At 37.2% G+C, this 18,757-nt stretch overlaps 1 protein-coding gene and 1 pseudogene across 1 annotated transcript in view; both read right to left on the bottom strand.

Moving 5' to 3' along the window:
• The window catches only part of LRRTM4 (leucine rich repeat transmembrane neuronal 4), a 697,721-nt gene that overhangs the window by 61,762 nt on the left and 617,202 nt on the right, over positions 1–18,757 (bottom strand). The window lies entirely within an intron of this gene.
• Positions 10,752–11,178, bottom strand: LOC118669366 (annotated as a pseudogene).

The following is an 18,757-nucleotide window of genomic DNA, read 5'->3' as shown; positions in this document are numbered from 1 at the left end:
ACACACACACACACACACACACACACACACACACACACACACACTTGAGGCCCGATGCATAAAAATTTGTGCAAGAGTAGGTCTTCCTTCCCCTGGCTGCTGGCACCGGCTTCCCTCTGGCACCCAGGACTCAGGTTTCTCTTCTCTGGCCACCAGCAGGCACCCAGGACCTGGGCTGGCTTCCCTTGGGCCACCTGCAGGTACCCAGGACCCAGACTGGTTTCCCTCTGGCCCTGGCTTCATTACGAAGGACATCTGGAATGACATCTGGAATACGTCTGGTCAAATTAGCATATTACCCTTTTAATATATGTATATCCTATATCATAAAAGTCCAGCAATCGAACAGCTGAATGACCAGAACGACTGGTCGACCAGTCACTATGATGCTCACTGACCACCAGGGGGCAGAAGCTCAATGCAGGAGCTGCCCCCTAGTGGTCAGTGCGCTCCCACAGTGGGAGCGCTGCTCAGCTGACCAGGATGAGTGGCTGCTCCTGCAGTGGGAGCAGGTACTCAGAGGGCAGGTCCACAGCCTATGGGCTGACCAGGATGAGCAGGCTGATCCCTGCATGCCACGCCCCCCCATCTGTGCATGAATCTGTGCACTGGGCCTCTCTCTCTCTCTCTCTCTATATATATATATATACACATAGAAACACATATAAAATGAATATGTATTAAGAACTTATGGTTCTTTGAAAGTACTGAATATTATTTGCAAATTTGGTATTTTGGTCTATGTACTTTCATTGTTATGTGTGTTTGTGTCCTTTACAAACAATCTTCATGATCTCTGCATCTCTCACTATTCTACACACACCTAGGAATACTTTAACCATTCTTTGGAACTTATTTTTATGCCTATTCCTAATGTGTTTCCTATTGAAAATAGCTTTGCTATTGGCCCTCATCTATTTAATTCCTTCTATATCATATATAATCCCAAACACATAATTTGATAGCTAATAAAAGGATGTATCCCTTGATATCTGATTGTTTAATATTTCAAAGTTGGCTATAATGACTTGAAAAATAGTAAACCCCAAATCTATAATCTAAATTGGAAGAGTGTTTTAATGAATATAGTCATACATCAGTTCAACCCCTTTTGAGATCCCATTATTGTCACTAACCACTTTCTAATCTTTCCTGAAAAATTAGCCTTTCATGGCCCACAGTGTTGCATCTACCAAGCACCTAAAGGCACTATCAACCTGGGTGTAATTCAGATATCATCTTTAGTATTTTTAATATTTTTTTTACAATTTATATGGTAGTTCATATTTTTCCTTTTTATAAAAGAAATGTAATCTATATCTGACACGGTATGGTATCTTTATATTCTACCTGTATACATCTTTTGGGGTTGGTTGAAGTTAAATAATTTGATAATTGGTATCTTTAAAATACCAATGGAATCTTCAATGGATTGTTATATTGGTGTTAAAATATTTTCATGGTTTGAAAGATGTTTGGAGCTTTGGATGTAGTGGGGACACATTCTCCCCCCCCCCCCCCGCCTTAAAATAATAATAACCTGAGCCCTCCCATGTATTGAGAGGTCACTGGTTCAATTCCTGGTCAGGGAACATGCCCAGGTAGCAGGTTTGATCCCCGGTGGGAGGTATGTAGGAGGCAGCTGACTGAAGTTTGTTTCTCTCTCTCCCTCTCCTCTTCTCTCTCTCTAAAATCAATAATAAAAAAATTAAAGTAATGTAACAGAGGCTCTCACTTTCTGAAAATTTGTTCTATAACAGATCAGACACAAATTAGGTGTTACTTAGAGATGTCTATGTTCTGTTTCGTCTTTTTTGCTTTGTTTAGCTTGCCTGCGTCTCCTATCACCAATTTGATTATATATAAAATATTTGGACATTCCTCTTAGGTATCTTTGCATCCCTAGTGAGCCCAGAATATATACTAAATGTAAAGCAGGTATTTTACATGTGTTCAGGTTAATTAAAGCTTCATACACATGCACCTGTGCACATGCACAGACACACACACACATAGTTTATTTGACCACTACTTGGATTCCATATCTTATAATTTCCTGTAGTCCATTTTCACATATATCTATAATAATCTATAATAATAAAAGCATAATATGCTAATTAGACCAGATGTCCTTCTGGACAACCTTCCAGGAGAAACTGGGACTGCAAGGGCCGAGGCAAGCTGCCATGGCTGCGAGGGTCAAGCTCCTTGAATGAATTTTCATGCATCGGGACTCTAGTATATATATATATATGGCTAATATGCAAATTATCCCCTCAGAAGTTTGACTTGGAGGCTGGGAGTTTGATTGCTCGCTAGGACGTGCACTGACCACCAGGGGGTGGTGCGGAACGAAGGAAGGCCTTGGCCGGCAGCCTTAAGGCCCCAATCAGGCCTAGGCACCCTACCTGTGCATGAATTTCATGCACCAGGACTCTAATAAATATATATATATAATATATATATATATTATATATATATATATATTATATATATATATATTATATATATATATATATTTCAGAGAGGAAAGGAGAGGGAGAGAGAGATAGAAACATCAACGAGGGGAAAGAATCATTGATAGGCTGCTTCCTACATGCCCAACCCTGGGGGGATGGATCTTGTAACCTGGGCACGTGTCCTGACCAGAAATTGAACTGACACTCAACCACTGAGCCACACTGGCTAGGCCCAACTTGTGCTATTTTAAGTTGACTATAGCTCATGGATGAGGCAGTGAGATTGAGTAAGATCTGCAACATCTCTACTGCATTTAAAGACATCCAAGACAAAGACAATGCAGGTCTCTAGACATGATGTGATGAAGGCTAGATTAAAGTGCTATGGTTGCAGTAAGAAGTTGCGGGGGGGGGGGGGGGCGGTTAGTAAAAGAAAGAGTCAATAGAACATGCTGATTGATCTAACCCAAGAGTTAAAGGGCTCCAAGGAGTTCAGACACTAGCAAGTTGTTAATGTTGAGAGAATTGGAAGGGTATGGTACACTAGGCACATTTGATGCTATTAGCAAAATTGGAAAGTTAGAAAATAGAACATGTTTATTGGGTGGGGAGAATTATGGTGGGTTATTTCGAGTTTGCAGAGACTGTTAGATGTCTAAGTGGAACTGTGTATGAAATATGAATTCAGAACTGGGGTGAGTGATCATGACTGGAAATACAGATTTGGGAGTTGTTTGACATAGAAATAATGGTTGAGACCATAAAAGTAAATGAGCTCTGCAAGGGAGTGATCATAAAGGGCGAGAGTTTTATTTTAAAGCTCCTATTTTCCTTTAAAAGAATCCTCTGTGACTTACCCATCCACATCCGTGCAGCAAACTGTGATTGTAAATATGCCATTTGTTCTCCAACTTTGTATGGATGTTCTAAGTGGGTCAGAGTAGTTGAATCCATAAATTTATCTATAGCCAACACATTTTATCTCAGCACTGGAGAAAGTAAATTTAAAAAAAAAAAAAAAAAAACTTTTAAAAGACCTCAGCTGTTCTTACATATAATGCACCTTTCAAATATATGATAGTTTAATCATTATACAACCTAGTAGAACAAGGCTGATGATTGATTTTCTCAGTTTAACTATGTAGTATTAGAATATCTATTTATAAATTCACAGTAGTACATATATTATTAATAAATATAATACACATCATTATAGAATATGTTATAAATATGTAATTCAGTTTTAAGTGTTAGCTTTTAAAGTATTTAACATTATCATAATGATTTATAAAATGTTTAACCTGTTAATCTTAGAACATTTTAAATATATATATAATTAGCCCTAACCGGTTTGGCTCAGTGGATAGAGCATCGGCCTGCGGACTGAAAGGTCCCAGGTTAGATTCCGGTTAAGGGCATGTACCTTGGTTGCAGGCACATCCCCAGTAGGAGGCGTGCAGGAGGCAGCTGATCGATATTTCTCTCTCATCGATGTTTCTAACTCTCTATCCCTCTCCCTTCCTCTCTGTAAAAAAATCAATAAAATATATTTTAAAAAAATAAAAAATAAAAATATATATAATTTTAATTTATATAAATTTAAAATATTTTTCTTAGAGAAAATAGAAAAATATTATTTTGATATGTCTGCACTTTAAATATATACTGTTCTATTTAATTATAAATAACAAAGAAAATCTGCATTTTTCTCTTTCCTTTTTCTCTTTTCCCCAATGCCATTAAATATTCTTTATAAGTAATTTTTAAAGAATATATATCTCTCCATTAAATAGATAATCATGATTTCATTGAACAAGCCCTTATTTTTGTACTTAAAGGCAATTTTTCAAATATCTGTTTCTGTAAATTATTTGTCAATGAGAAACTCTGCATATAAAATTCAGTTAGTTTTTTACTTGGCATATATTCCTAGAATTAGGATAATGAGTCAAGGCTTTCAGGTTTACATAGGCTCTTGGTCCACATTATTGCAATCCTGGGTCTGGAAATGTTTGTAAAATTGTTACTAGTCATTGTTTACTTATTTATATATTTATGTATTTATATTTTATTTATTTTTACTGATGACCTCAAAGAACAGATTTTTAAAATATCTGTAATAAATAGATTTAAGATCAGAAAAACAATTAAGAGTGTCTTTATACCACTTTCATTTCTGCTTACTTTTTAAAATGTGAGCAATATAAGTGTATTAGCCCATCACAATCAGATTTATCATGTCCTTTAGATAATATGTCATTTGGGATGGGTATTCTTTCTCTATGTTTAGTGACTCAAATGCCTATTCAAAAATTATTTAACTCTGAGCAAGGATTTGTGAGACTAGTAAAATATTTAATTTGCTAGTTTATTCTCTATTTGTATAGAAGACAGGTATATTAAATATATTGATCACTTTGGAAAAATGAATCGTATAAAAATTCACTGAAAATAAATGGAAGAAATACTATATACAATGTTATACAATAGTACTTGAATAAATGCCAATGCGTGATTTCAAAGAAGGCTGAGGCCCTTGTGCTTGTATACAATGGCCAATAAAAGAAAGAGCATAAACATCTGATCCTCTCTTCATATGTGGAAAAGTTAATAACAGAAAGAAGACACAGTTGACAAATGCCTAAGTGAAATATTGTGATATGTAAAAACTATATATTTAGTTATTCAGAGGCCCACAATTCCCTGGCTCAGAGCTTCACAAACCCTCAAAATTTCCTGAGCAATAAGAGCAATGGTGGCATATTTTTGTCATCATATTTGGTCTCTGGTCTTCAGTTCCCGAAATCACTTCAGAGTACTACAGATGTTCCAAAGTTCAACAATAATAGAAGTTATTGAAGTAATAATTAGTAAAAGTTTATTGTACACAAAAACAGTTTACAAACAGGAAGCACTCAAACCAAAACATGGAATTGATACAGTAGACAGACAGACATGAGCAGAACAAGGATGATGGGGCAGATCTAGAAGGTCACCAGGGCAGAAAGCCCAAGGTGCTGAAAAATGGGAAAAACTAGGAAAACAAGTATTTTAGGGTGGGACCTTGCCCCCAGAATGACCTTTTCTCCCTTAGCACATTGCTGGTCATACCATTTAGATCCCCTGACCTTTCATGTTGGTAGTCATTGAGTTTGTACCCTCCCCTGACTTTTCCTCCTGAGGTATGTAACTAGTTATGTGAGTAGACCCGTAGAGGAGATCAAGGGGGCAGAGAATAGTCTCATATGACTCCCATACAAGTTCCTCACAGGACCACTCTCTTAAGCATTAAGCCCTCAGGACGATGAGGTTCTGACCCACATCAAGTAATCTTAGAAACAAAGCCTCAGGTCTGTTGATCTTGAAGACAGAGTTTTTGTCAAACTTGAGATAACATGGAGGCTTAAGTAATTTTTCAGCTTGGGACCCAGAAAGGAAGCAAAACCAGATGAAATGACACCATGACTAACATCAGGACCAACTGCAATGACTAATGACCCCTAGTGCCAACCAATGAGTAGAGACCATGACCCTGAAAAGCTGATGAATATTCTACTGAAGTCCTCCTCTGAGAATTCCCCTAAAATCCCTGTCTTTAGAGAAGGGATAAAAGCCCTTAAGAGGAAGGACCCAATGTGCCCACTTGCGCTCTCTCTCTATTTCTCTCTCTCCCTCCCTCTCTCTCTCCTTTGCCTTTCCTCCCTGCTTTCTCTCGCCTAAGCTCCAAGGGTCCTTCTTTTGACTTTGCAACATGTTTCCTGAGTCCGTGCAGCCCAGCTAGCTCCCTTCCTCTACCTCTGTGGCTTTGTAAATATACTTTCACTTGTACTTGAATTCTTGGCTCTGAATTCTTTCCTAGTCAAATTCAAAGACAGAGGTCTAATAAGTGGTCCTATTTCGCCATTAACAAAATGGGGCTCAGGTGAATAGTGTTATAAAACAGTTAATATAGTAAGAAACAGTGATATTTTATTCTTCGCAATGATTGGTTATATTATTAGAATTTCCAGTGCTTAACTCGTATTAACCTTGGGAAACAGTTCAAATTTTTCTTATAATTTTCAGAGGCATAAGCAAAAAATAACCCAAGTCAATCTAGTCTTGCAAAATAAACTATGTCAAGAATTATTTGTACAAGTAAACTAGTTTTGTCTGCTCAGGGAATTTTCAAGGCTAGTCTCCTTTTGTTTTTGCTTTTAACGAGGTGAAATGGGTGTCTTGTTATTCATAACAAGCCCCTTCCATCACATCCTGAATTTACGTTAATAAGGCGACTTTTGTAAAGCACCAGAGGAAGGGGACTGGTTGCCAGGATGACTAGAAGGTGTGAACTTTCAGCCCCCCAAGAGGGAAAAGGGCTGGAGGTTGAGTTCAATCATCAATGGCCATTGATTTAACTAATCCTGCTTTTGTAATGAAGCCTCCATATAAACCCAAAAGAACAGTTCCAAGAGCTTCCAGGTTGGTAAATACGTACAGACGCCTAAAGAGTGGAGCACTCAGAGAGCGTGGAAGCTCCTTTCCACATACCCTGTTTTTTCCATCTCTTTCATTTGGCTATTCCTGAGTTATATCCTTTTATAATAATCCAGTGTGGCTCAGTGGTTGAGCATTGACCTATGAAGGAAGATGTCACCAGTTTGATTCCCTGTCAGGGCATAAAGGGGCAGATCTAGAAGGTCACAAGGGCAGAAAGCCCTCAGGACGATGAGGTTCTGACCCACATCAAGTAATCTTAGAAACAAAGCCTCAGGTCTGTTGATCTTGAAAACAGGCTTGATCCCCAGTAGGGGGTGTGCAGGAGGCAGCTGATTGATGTTTCTCACATCAATGTTTCTATCACTTTATTCCTCTCTCTTTCTCTCTAAAATCAATAAAATCATATTTAAAACAACAAACAAACACACACAAAAACCCATCATGATTAACATCAAATATGGAAGTATTTTCTGGTAAAAAGTATAATAAGAAAAAAAAATAGTAAACTTGTTCAGTCACTTGACAATTTTCACATTTATTTAGGTATATATTTGCTTATGCATCTAACTATTTTTGTAAAGGTCACTTGATGCAGGTTATCCCAGGGGACCAGCATCCTATTTATAACTATAACCTAAGCCCTAATTAGAAAAATGTTTCAGTAAAAGCCATTACAAAATACATAATAATTATAGTTGAGGAAACAGTTGAAAATATTCTGGATGGATTCCTCATGCGATCTAAAATCAGCAGGGCCAAATTTAAGTTGATATTGGCAATGTTTTAGCAATGTTTTTTTTTTTTTTAATTTCTAGAGTATTACCAACCTCTTAAAACCTCAAGGATATTTATTTTTCTCCCTTGATACTGTTGAAAATTAGATGGCATGAAGTTGGGTAGAAGATGAGAGATAAGTCAAGGGCCCTACCCCCTGATCAAGTTTTATAGGGATTCATTTTAAAGGGGAAAAGAAGAAAATTCTTAGAGGAATAACATTGTTAGGTGGTATATTTTGAGTTAGTTTCCCTAGCCTTCAGATATCAGAAATCATATGTGATAAAATGAAGAAACAAAACAAAATGTGAAATATAAATATTTGAATATCAATTCTTTCTTGTTAGTAATATATTAGATACAAGACTTTGATTCAAATGCAATCCATTTCTGAGCTTCTATTTCATTCTAAACTAAAAGACAGTGTAATTCCTATGATGTAAATTAGAAATGACTTAAGAATATGTTTCAAAAGTTCTTGGCATATTGTAATTTCTCAATAAATATTAGCTTACTTCTTTCTAGTTTTTTCAATGTCTTTGATCACGCCCATGCCAACATTTGTAAGTGCCTATTTCAGGGTATTCTGTACCTTCCTATTTTCTTTCTCATCTTCATTGTCTTTCATACATCATTCTATTTGCTCTATCTCATTTTTTTGTTGTTACATCTTTAGTTGTAAAGACAGAGAAGATAATAATGTTGATAATTAAGAGTTAGTGAACAATTAATATATACTAGAGACTATACTAAATGCTTTACATACCTGTCATTTAATTCTGATAACAATCCCATATGTAAAGTCTACTGCTACCTAACCTTATATATAAAAGAATAAAGGTCAAAATGTTAAGTCATGCAGCTAGTAAGTATACAGTTGTAATTCAAATTGACATGATCAGAATCCAAGATCTTACCAAATTCAGTACAGACTATGTTTCCCAAAGTCTAAGAAGGCAGAGAGAAGAATGAAACAAGTGGCTAAGTTTTATGTTTGTTTCAGGGTTTTTAAAATTGATCTGAGAAAATTTGTTTTAATTTCTCTTTTCCCTTCTGTTGCAAAAACAGTTTAGTATAAGTTTTATTAATACGGTTAATCAAAATTTACAATAACATGAAATCAGAATTTTTTCCATGTTGTGAAATGTTAAAACGGGATTATTCTGTCACTTTCAAAGGTTAAGCATTTATAAGAATGGAAGCAGAAGCAAAATTTTGGGAATGTTTAAGCTACTTTAATACTCTTTAAAATCTCAGAAGTGTCATAAAAGTCAATTAATTAATATACAAGAGATGCTTAATCACATTTATCATTCAATTTATATCACTGTAAGAAATGGTTTTGGCTGTGTTATCCGAAAGCATATTTTCAACTCGTTAACTCTGTACGATATTTATAGTAGTAGTTTTCCAACTTCTAAAATTATAATTAGTTTATCCAGGAAAGATTTTTTGCAAAGTTTAATGTATACCTCTAAATCAAGAAGAATAACTTATTGAGTAGGAACAAATAATGTAAAAATTCAAGGCCCTATCATACTATTCTTCATGACAGTGTAAAATAATTTCAGCTGTGGAAACTAATTTTAATTTTGTTACCTCAAGTGTCTTTGCAAATTAGTTTTGGAATCTATTTTCCATCCCTCCATACAACCTCTATTTCATTCCTAGAGAAGCAAACTACCACTCTCTACTTAAAGTTGGTATTAACACTTATTGATTTCTGAAATATTACAGTTTCTTCTCTGAATCAAACCTGGAATAGCATCCTGAAACATATGAAAATGGATTTTTTTTTTTTAAAAAATTGATGTTATTTGAATGAAATATTTTTGTATTTGACAATGACATGGCAGGAGTTAATATGAACTTATTGATAGACTTAAAGGGCTATATAAACTAAATATCACTTTTGAAGTTAATCTGAGAAAATGTCAATGATTTATCCTCAATTTAATAATCAATTATTTCAGGATGTCTATTTGTTTTGTGCAGAAAACAAACCCATCCATTCAATTTGATTTAGTTTACATAAGTAATTCATATTTATTAACAACAATACTAGCAATGAAATGCATAACATCCACTCCTCAATTAAAAGAAAGGAAATTCAGGTCCCATTATGGAAGCCAGATTACCTCAAGTTTTCTGTAATGTAAACATTTCTCACTGAAATATTTTTGTAGCATTTTCCCAAGGATATTTACCACAATATAACATTAATTATAAAACTGTTAAAAAGAGAAAAAGAAATTAAGAGATACCGTGAGGAAAATAAGAAATGTTCTCCAATGATTGTAACAACAGATGGGGAGTCAATGAAGTAGAAAGATACAGACATTTTATTCTCAAATGACAACAGTTTCTGAAAGGAAACTTCTCAAAGCAAGAAAACAAGACTGCTTTAGCCATTCTAGTCAGGTGTCAAAGAAGATGAGACTCACAGAAGAAAGGGAAAAAAAATGTTCCATTAACTTATATGTAACTGAAACATTTTGCTGCTCCTAAATCTTCAGATGGTAATCTTACTACGAAATCAGTGAACTATTTTTACTGTACAATTACTTGATAATTTACAAACAATTTCCATTTTTCTTATAATTAATTAATTGTATTTTCTAATCTATTAAGCCTCAATTGCATATCAAGCCATTTGGCTAGATCATTTTGATCCTGTCATTTCCAATTAATTATTCTTGTTTTCTGGAGATGATTATTCTGGAAATGTCTCATGAAAATATTATTATTCTAATACAACATTTCTCACCTAGTTGAATAGCTTATCTTACTTGGAAGCACATATTTGCATGCACTATACGACTGAGTTATTTATTTATTTATTTATTTATTTATTTATTTATTTATTTATTTTATTTCAGAGAGGAAGGGAGAGAGATAGAGAGATAGAAACATCAATGATGCGAGTCATTGATTGGCTGCCTCCTGCACGCCTTCTACCGGGGGGGGGGGGGGATTGAAATATTTTTGTATTTGACAATGACATGGCAGGAGTTAATATGAACTTATTGATAGATTTAATTTTTCTTATTAATACAGTATTTATTTGTCTTCCTTCTGTCAAACCCTGAGCCAACCACTTTCCCCAGGCTGCCTAGGGAGGTATAGGAAAAGGAACATACAGGGCAGACAAGACACGGGAAAAAGAACTATGGGAGGTGGAGACAGCTCCTTCACATGGCGAAGAGGATGAGAAAGGCCACCATCAGACAAAAGAGCCCCATGGCCTCTGAGAGGGCAAAGCCCAGATGGCGTAGGAGAAGAGCTGTTGCTTCAGAGAAGGGTTCTTGGCATAACCCATGATGAGGCTCCCAAACACAGTCCCAATTCCAGCCCCAGAGCCTGCCACCCCTACTGTGGCGGCCCCAGCCCCAATGAACTTGGCTGCTGTGTCGATGTCCCTTGTAACTGGGGTGCCGCGGAGCTGCTGCTGCCAGGCCTGGAGCATGCAACCGGGGTATATGCCCTTGGCTGGAATTGAACCTAGGACCCTTTAGTCCACAGGCTGATGCTTTATCCACTCAGCCAAACTGTCTAGGCCTAAATTATTTTTCAAATAATACTTTGTCTATGCTTATAAACATTTCTAAATAGAATTTTATTTCAATGATGAATATTCTAAATGTAAACAATGGGAGCTATTTGTTCCTGGGATATGAGGCATAATCTCAATGTCAGTGTTAAATTAGGAAATACTTGCTTTATCATATGATTCTGAAATGATGAATCCTTCTTCTATTCACTTATTCAATAAAAATTATTGTCTCCTATATGCCAGGCACTAAGCTTGGCCATGAGGATGCAGATGATAAATAAGGAAGACCCACCTGCTGTCCAAATATGTTTTCTACTACAGAAAGACCCTCTTTTAAACTTGTTTTTAAGGTTATGGTCAGTATTTTTAATATAATCAATAGTGACAAGAATTGTTTCTTATTTATTTATTTATTTACTTACTTACTAGAGGCCCAGTACACGGAATTTATGCAAGGGGGTGGAGGGGGTGGTCCCTCTCAGCCCAGTCTGCACCCTCTCCAATCCGGGACCCCTTGGCAGATTTTCGACTGCCGGTTTAGGATCGAGCCTAAACCGGCAGTCAGACATCCCTCTCACAATCCTGGACCACTGGCTCCTAATCACTCACCTGCCTGCCAGCCTGGTCACCCCTAACTGCCCCACTCTGCCGGCCTGATCGCCCCCCACTGCCTCTGCATCTTGGCCTAATTGCCCCCAGCTGTCCCCTCCCTACTGGCCTAGTAGCTCTTAACTTCCCCCTCTGCCAGCCTGGTCACCCCCAACTGCCCCCTTTGCTGGCCTGGTTGCCCCTAACTGCCCCCCCTGCTAGCCTGGTTGCCACCAACTGCCCCTCCTGCTGACCTGGTCACCCCACGCAGACTGCTGTTCAGTTCTTTGGTCATCCCTCACTAACCCCCCTGCTGGCCTGGTTGTAGGCAGCCATCTTGTGAGGGCATGAGGGTTAATTTGCATATTACATCTTTATTATTTAGGATAGGATTTACTAGAGGCCCAGTGAACAACATTCTTGCAATGGGACAGGGGTCCCTTAACCTGGCCTGTACCCTCTCACAGTCTGGGAGCCCTTGGGGGGATGTCCGACTGCCACAGAGGCACTCGTCGGCCATGAGCCTGGCTTATTGGCTTCTGGTTGAGCAGCTGTCCCTTTGTGGGAGCACACTGACCACCAGGGGGCAGCTCCTGCGTTAAGCGTCTGCCCCCTGGTGGTCAGTGAATGTCATAGCGATCCATCGTTCTGCTGCTCAGTTGATTTGCATATTACTCTTTTATTATATAGGATTGTTAATCCTCATCCAAGGATATTTTTTTCCAGAGAGAGAGAGAGAGAGAGAGAGATCCATGGATTGGTTGCCTCCCACATATGCCCTGACCAGGCTGGGGATGGAACCTACAACCCAGGTAAGTGTTCTTGACTGGGAATCAAACCTGTGATCCTTTTGAGTGCAGGGTGAAGCTCTAACCACTGATCACACTGGCCAGTGCTATTTCCCCTTAAAAAATGAATTTCCTAGTAATGTTGTATGGGGTAAAGACAAGGTCGGCTAACAGCCATTTTACTATTTTAAATTAAGTTTAGTGAAAGTCATAATGATCAAGTTGTTATAATTATTCCCTTTAAAAAAATCATAGTAAATAAAAAACAATGGGGGCACAAACAGGTTCTGTTACCCTGATAACTACCTTGTTATTAAAATGAATACTAGGAAGTCAGACATTACAAGCATGGTCGTCTGGGAACTTTCATACTCCCCAGGGAACCACTGGTCCATTCCCTGCAGATCACTGCGGGACGGGGTCCAACAAGGGGGAAGATGGGCACATGGGTGGTGAAGGTGAGTGATGTAGGGAAGGGGCTTGCCTGTCAGTCTAACCTGGAAAAAGATAATTGGCTAAAGTGGGTGGAGCCACTGTTCGGGCATTAAATCCTGGAAGATTCATTGGTTAAGCTCCTTTTTAAAATTCCCACAACAAATAATTCTCCCTCTCTTGGTCCCTTTGTTATGCTCTGCTTCCTTGAACTCACTTGCTCGGTGACCTGTGCTAGCCTGCCATATGGCCCTGGAAGCTGCATGGCCCATGGCTATGTGGACTCCACATGCAATGGATGACAGCTGAGAACATAAGCTAAGCTAGCCAGACTCTGGACTGGGTTGGCCCTTAATATGGATCAGAATCTCTGGATAGTGGCTTTGGTTCTAGCTCTGCTGAAGACAAAAATGAAACTGTTCCATGGTGGGATGGAGGGAGATAGGACCTTGGAGGGAAACTCCCTTAATGTTATATCACCAATAAAGCTTTCCCCAATACCTCATCCTCCCATGGGGAGCCTCAGGAAATTCTTATTCCCACAGCACCCCAAGAATTTCACTTCTACCAGCAACAGGTGGGGACACAGAGGACACCCACTGATCACAGTTCAAAAGGAAACTGAAAAAATAACTCTAAACTTGTTTGGGCAAAGGCATCCTCCTACCGCTACTGTCCACAACCCAGCCTTTTGAGGGTAGTAACAGAGGTATTCCTTCTCTTTTATTCTGTCTCCCAGAACTGAGTTCTGGGCATACAGCAAACGCTTAAGTGCACTTGATGGATGGCTCACCCTCACCAGATAAGGCCACTCAGTCATATCAGTGAATATAATACAGATGGAGGATCATAAAACAAACAAATGAAAAATCAAATAACAAAACAAACAAAAAAAGCCAACAACTGGTTGGATTTTTCATAAATGCCCGACCAGATGTAGTTTTCTATTTCATATGAAAACAGGTAAGAAAATAAAAAAGAGAGAGGTAGAGTTTGAATTGATATCTGAGTTCTTGTTTCTGATTAGAAATTGGTCAACTCTCTGACCATACATCTAGCAAAATGTCACTTTCAATTTGCCATGTTTAAAAGACACTAGGAGGGGTAGAAATTTATTACTATGAAATATTCTGACATGCCCAACTTTTAAAAACCATGTACTTTCAATGATAATAAGTATTCAAAACACACCATGCTAGTAAAAAATGCAGGCAGTTCTGAGTCAGTCTGGCAACCTGGAAAAAATGGGAGATAAAACAGTGCTGTGTACATATGATAAAAGCATTCGATATGAAAGAGAAAAGTGCTCCAATAGAAAAATGTGAAAAGTATATAAATATGCATAAAGGGCAGATAAAAATAGCCAATAAAATAGCAAGTATTAAACCATAGTAGAAACCAAAGAAGTGCAATTTAAAACAAAGATATATTTTTTAAATAAATCAAATGGGTAAAAATTAAAAAGGTGTTAGTGAGCCTGGAAAAACAGGCTTTCACATACACTGCTCAGAGGAAAAAATTAGACATTTGTTATTAGCAATTGAACATTATTATCATTAAAATGTATTTGGACTTCAACTTTAACTTAGCAATTTAGGCCAATATATTTAACATTTAGCTTTCCTTATTTAATTTGAAATAATATGAAAATAAGGAAAATTGTGTTTTTGTGACAAATTAAAATGGAGAAGGGAATTTCTCTTTTCACAGGAGGGGAAAGTGATTAGGATAAATATTTATGAGATCTACCTACATTAAGGGAAACTTACTTTTATGAATACATAGTTGGAGTTGGCTGTCCCTTCTATGGATTCAGATGCAAGAGAAATTTCTGCTACTTAAATATTACCATAGTCTCAAAGTTATGCTTTACAATAAAGGAGAAAGTTGACATACTGCCACCCTTTTTTTCTTTTCCATCTTAACTTTAACATCATAATGTGGTTTTGTTTGTTATTATTTCCAAGTGACAAACAGGTGATAGGGCACCAATAGGTATATATATATATATATATATATATATATATATATATATATATATATATAATAGATATATAGTAACTTAATTCACCTTTCTGATGGGGCTTTAACATTATTTTACAGGTAAGGAAAACAAGGCCATACAGAAATAAGTTGAAAGATAGAGACTAAAATCCAGTTTCATATTAATGAACAAGTCGAAATATCAATGCTGACTAGATATTTGATAATAATAAATTACTTTTAATTTTTATATCTGGTAATAATAATTGGTTATGTTAAAAAAATGAATTTGTGAAATTATACACAGATACATTAGTAAATGGAATGATATGATTTCTGAGACCCATTCAAAAATTTGGAAGAGGTGAGGTTGGGCCAGGATTGACGAGGGCTGAGTTAAGGTGATAGGTACAAGGGGGTTTATAAGACAATAAGACTCATGTGTATGTTCAAATTCACCATTTTGAAAAATTAAAACAACATCAAAACTAAATCTTTCTCCAAAGTCCATGCTCCAAAACACTCATTGTCATCTTTTTCTTAATATTTGCTTGAAAAAGAGTCACTGTTTTTGTAATTTGGGGGAGTTGAATAATCTTTTTTTTGTTTTGTTCCCATATCTATGTCAGGAAAAGATAAATGAAACCTTTTGTCTTCATCTACTACTATTTAATTACTTTTGATTTTAACTGAAGTTTAGCAAACAAGCAAAGAAAACACAATGTAGCATTTCTAATAATGTCTTAAAATCACTGAGTTCCATGCTAAAAGTATGTCAAGGAGGGTTAAATTGTTTTGGATAAAAAGACTATTTGATTCTAATGTCTTTTCATCACCACTTGTAAAGTCATTGAACATCTTACGGATCACTGGTGCATAGAGGTTTTAATGAAGAAAGATGGTACAGGGCTATCAGACCTACACACATTGTGTAGTTAGATTTCAGCTTAGAGGTTGATTAGTCATTTTTTAAAAAACAGAGTGTATTCACTTCACTTTGAGAAATGACCATAAGATTCTTTTGTTAGCAATCAGGAGGCTGTGGTAAGCAGAAGGGAAAGACAGGCTGGCAGGGCCGGGCTGGCTTGAGGCAAAGGTAAGGTGGGTTGCAAAGGTGAATTCATTTGAGTGATGAAAGTGAGAATCCTGCCACCAACATCTATAGCTTCCTTCACCCTATTTCAGTCTGCTTCGATGTCAGAGAATTCATGTTTTGTGCTTTATTAAAAAAAGAAAAAGAGTCTGAATGTGGCAAAACCTGATTGTAAAAAACTGAAATACAATCAAGGTAACAAAACCCATGCATATAATACAATTGAAAAATAACACTAAATAAGAAAGTAAAAGTGTATGGAACAAACTAAGAAGAGGTCAGGTCTGGTGCAGACTGCAATGTGCATGGCGGCTCCCTGTACACATCAGAGGCAGAATGTCCCCAACAGGAGGCTCCATGGGGGCTGTGGGTGGACAGGGGGATCCGGTCATGCAAGCAGAGACAGGGCGGTGGAGAGGAGCGTTGAGGACACTAAAAATATATTCCTTAGTATTCAGGCATTTTCCTTTAAAATGCAAGTACTACCTGGGGAGCTAACATCAAATGCTTTTCAGCCTGTTTTTATCTCAAAAAAGAAATGGCTATTTATAAAATAGTCTACATGACAGTGTTCTCCCTACGAATGGTGCAGATACAACTGGGCTTTGATGTGGCAGTAAAAGAGAACAGCTCCTAAATATGACTGGTTCAAAGCTCTAGTAGAGTGGGCATCTCAGAATTTGTCATCAGAGGAAGGCGCTGGAAGTCTAGAGGAAAAATGGGCCAAAAAAAGAGGGCAGTTGCAGAGACCAGGGTGATATGAATGAGTCAGCTAGGAGTCACAATTTATGGAAATACTCTCAGCGGCTGACTCCACACTTGCACCACCTTAAACGCATGCCCTGGGCACCTTTCTCCCTTCTGTGTCCTGATCTAGGTTCCACAAAAGGAAACCTCAACCGGAGAATTAGAGTAACAGTTTGTTGAAAGTGTACACATTTTAGCCAGCATGGCTCAGTGATTAAACTTGGACCTATGAACCGGAAGGTCAGGGTTTGATTCTGTGGTCAAGCATATGCCCAGGTAGCCGGGTCCATCCCCAGTGTGGGCATTCAGGAGGCATCCAATCAATGATTCTCTCCCATCATTGATGTTTCTATCTCTCTCTCCCTTCCTCTTCCTCTCTGAAATCAATAAAAATATATATTAAAAAAACAAAATGTACACCTTTTATCTAGTTGATATTCTCTTTTCTCTCTCTGACACAGACAAAAAGAGAAATGCCTCTTTGAGTTACAGATATTTCTTAACTAGAGGCCTGGAGCATGAATTTGTGCAGGGTGGGGTCTGGTCAGCCTGCCCTGATGGGAGCCCATCAGGCTGGGTGGCAGTGGGGAGGGGCTGCAGGAGGTTGGCCAGCCCTGCCTCTGATGGGGCAGGGGTGGGGAGGCAATTAGGGGTGGGGCTGGCTGGGGGCAGTGGCCATGGGAGGTTGGGGGGGCCAATCAGGGCCCCGATCAGGCTGGTTGGCGAATGGTCGTTCTGGTCATTCTGGTTTTTTCAACATTCCTGTTGCTTGGCTTTTATATATATAGATAATTAGAATATTCAGTTGGTTTGTCTGCCTTGTACCATTAGATACAAGTGTTAGAAATATTCATGCTCCCTCCCCCTGCTATATACTAAGAACTTTTTGGAATTTTGGAAATAGAAAATTGAATCTGTCTAGACATTTTTCTGAATGTAATACACCATCTGGTTGGTGAAAGATATAATGTGCACAATTATCAATGAAATTAAAGGCTAAAAAGTGTCACATACTAATCACAAATAAGGAGTTAAGTTAAGATAGTTTTTAAAAAATTCTTACAACTGAGGGGTTCAGGAAAGATTTATGTGAATCAAGTTAAATGTAAGCTGGATTTTGAGACAAATGAGCAACAAGCTATTAGATGAGCACTCTTCAGACAGGCCAGACATCAAAAGACAACTAGGAATGTTCCAAAGTGTAGTCCTTCAAAAACATGAATGTTTATTGTCATGGCAAGTATGGCAGAGAATGAGTGTAAGTTTTGCAAAATACTATAAGGTGATCTATCCTTCCATCACCTCATTCCCGCATTCCTCTTCTGCACTCAAATAGCGTGTATTGAAAATTCTACTTGAACATAATATGCTTTACTTGGAATAGGCTGTCCAATAAAATGTATGTTTTTTGTAACAATGGTCACAAATATAATATTTTAAAGGCATGAATAATATCTAGAAATAATATCTGTATGTGCCATTTGCAAATAGTGCCATCTTATATTTCTTTCATTTATTTTTGTATTGCCTAAATACCCCAGAATTATATAGTTCTCACAAATTGTAATTCATTTACCCACAAAACTTTCTAAATCAATTGCCTTTTTAGAGATAGTTTGATGAGTAATATTTAGTATCTCACTTGGTTCATTTTATGTTTAGATTTTAAATTTCATTTTGAGTCAGTTTTAGATATGAATTTTTTTAGTTTTTACCTTAGAATTTTCTTAGCAGTCATTATTATTTTAGAGTTGATTTCCATTTCATTATATTTTAAATATATAAAGTTTCTATTTATAATTTAAGCTGAACATCTCCAAAACTGTATTATAACATGTGAATGTTAATAAACAATTACAGA

Source organism: Myotis myotis, unplaced genomic scaffold (assembly GCF_014108235.1).
Source record: "Myotis myotis isolate mMyoMyo1 unplaced genomic scaffold, mMyoMyo1.p scaffold_m19_p_14, whole genome shotgun sequence".
NCBI classification, from domain to species: domain Eukaryota; kingdom Metazoa; phylum Chordata; class Mammalia; order Chiroptera; family Vespertilionidae; genus Myotis; species Myotis myotis.
This window is presented reverse-complemented; position numbering and strand designations above follow the sequence as displayed.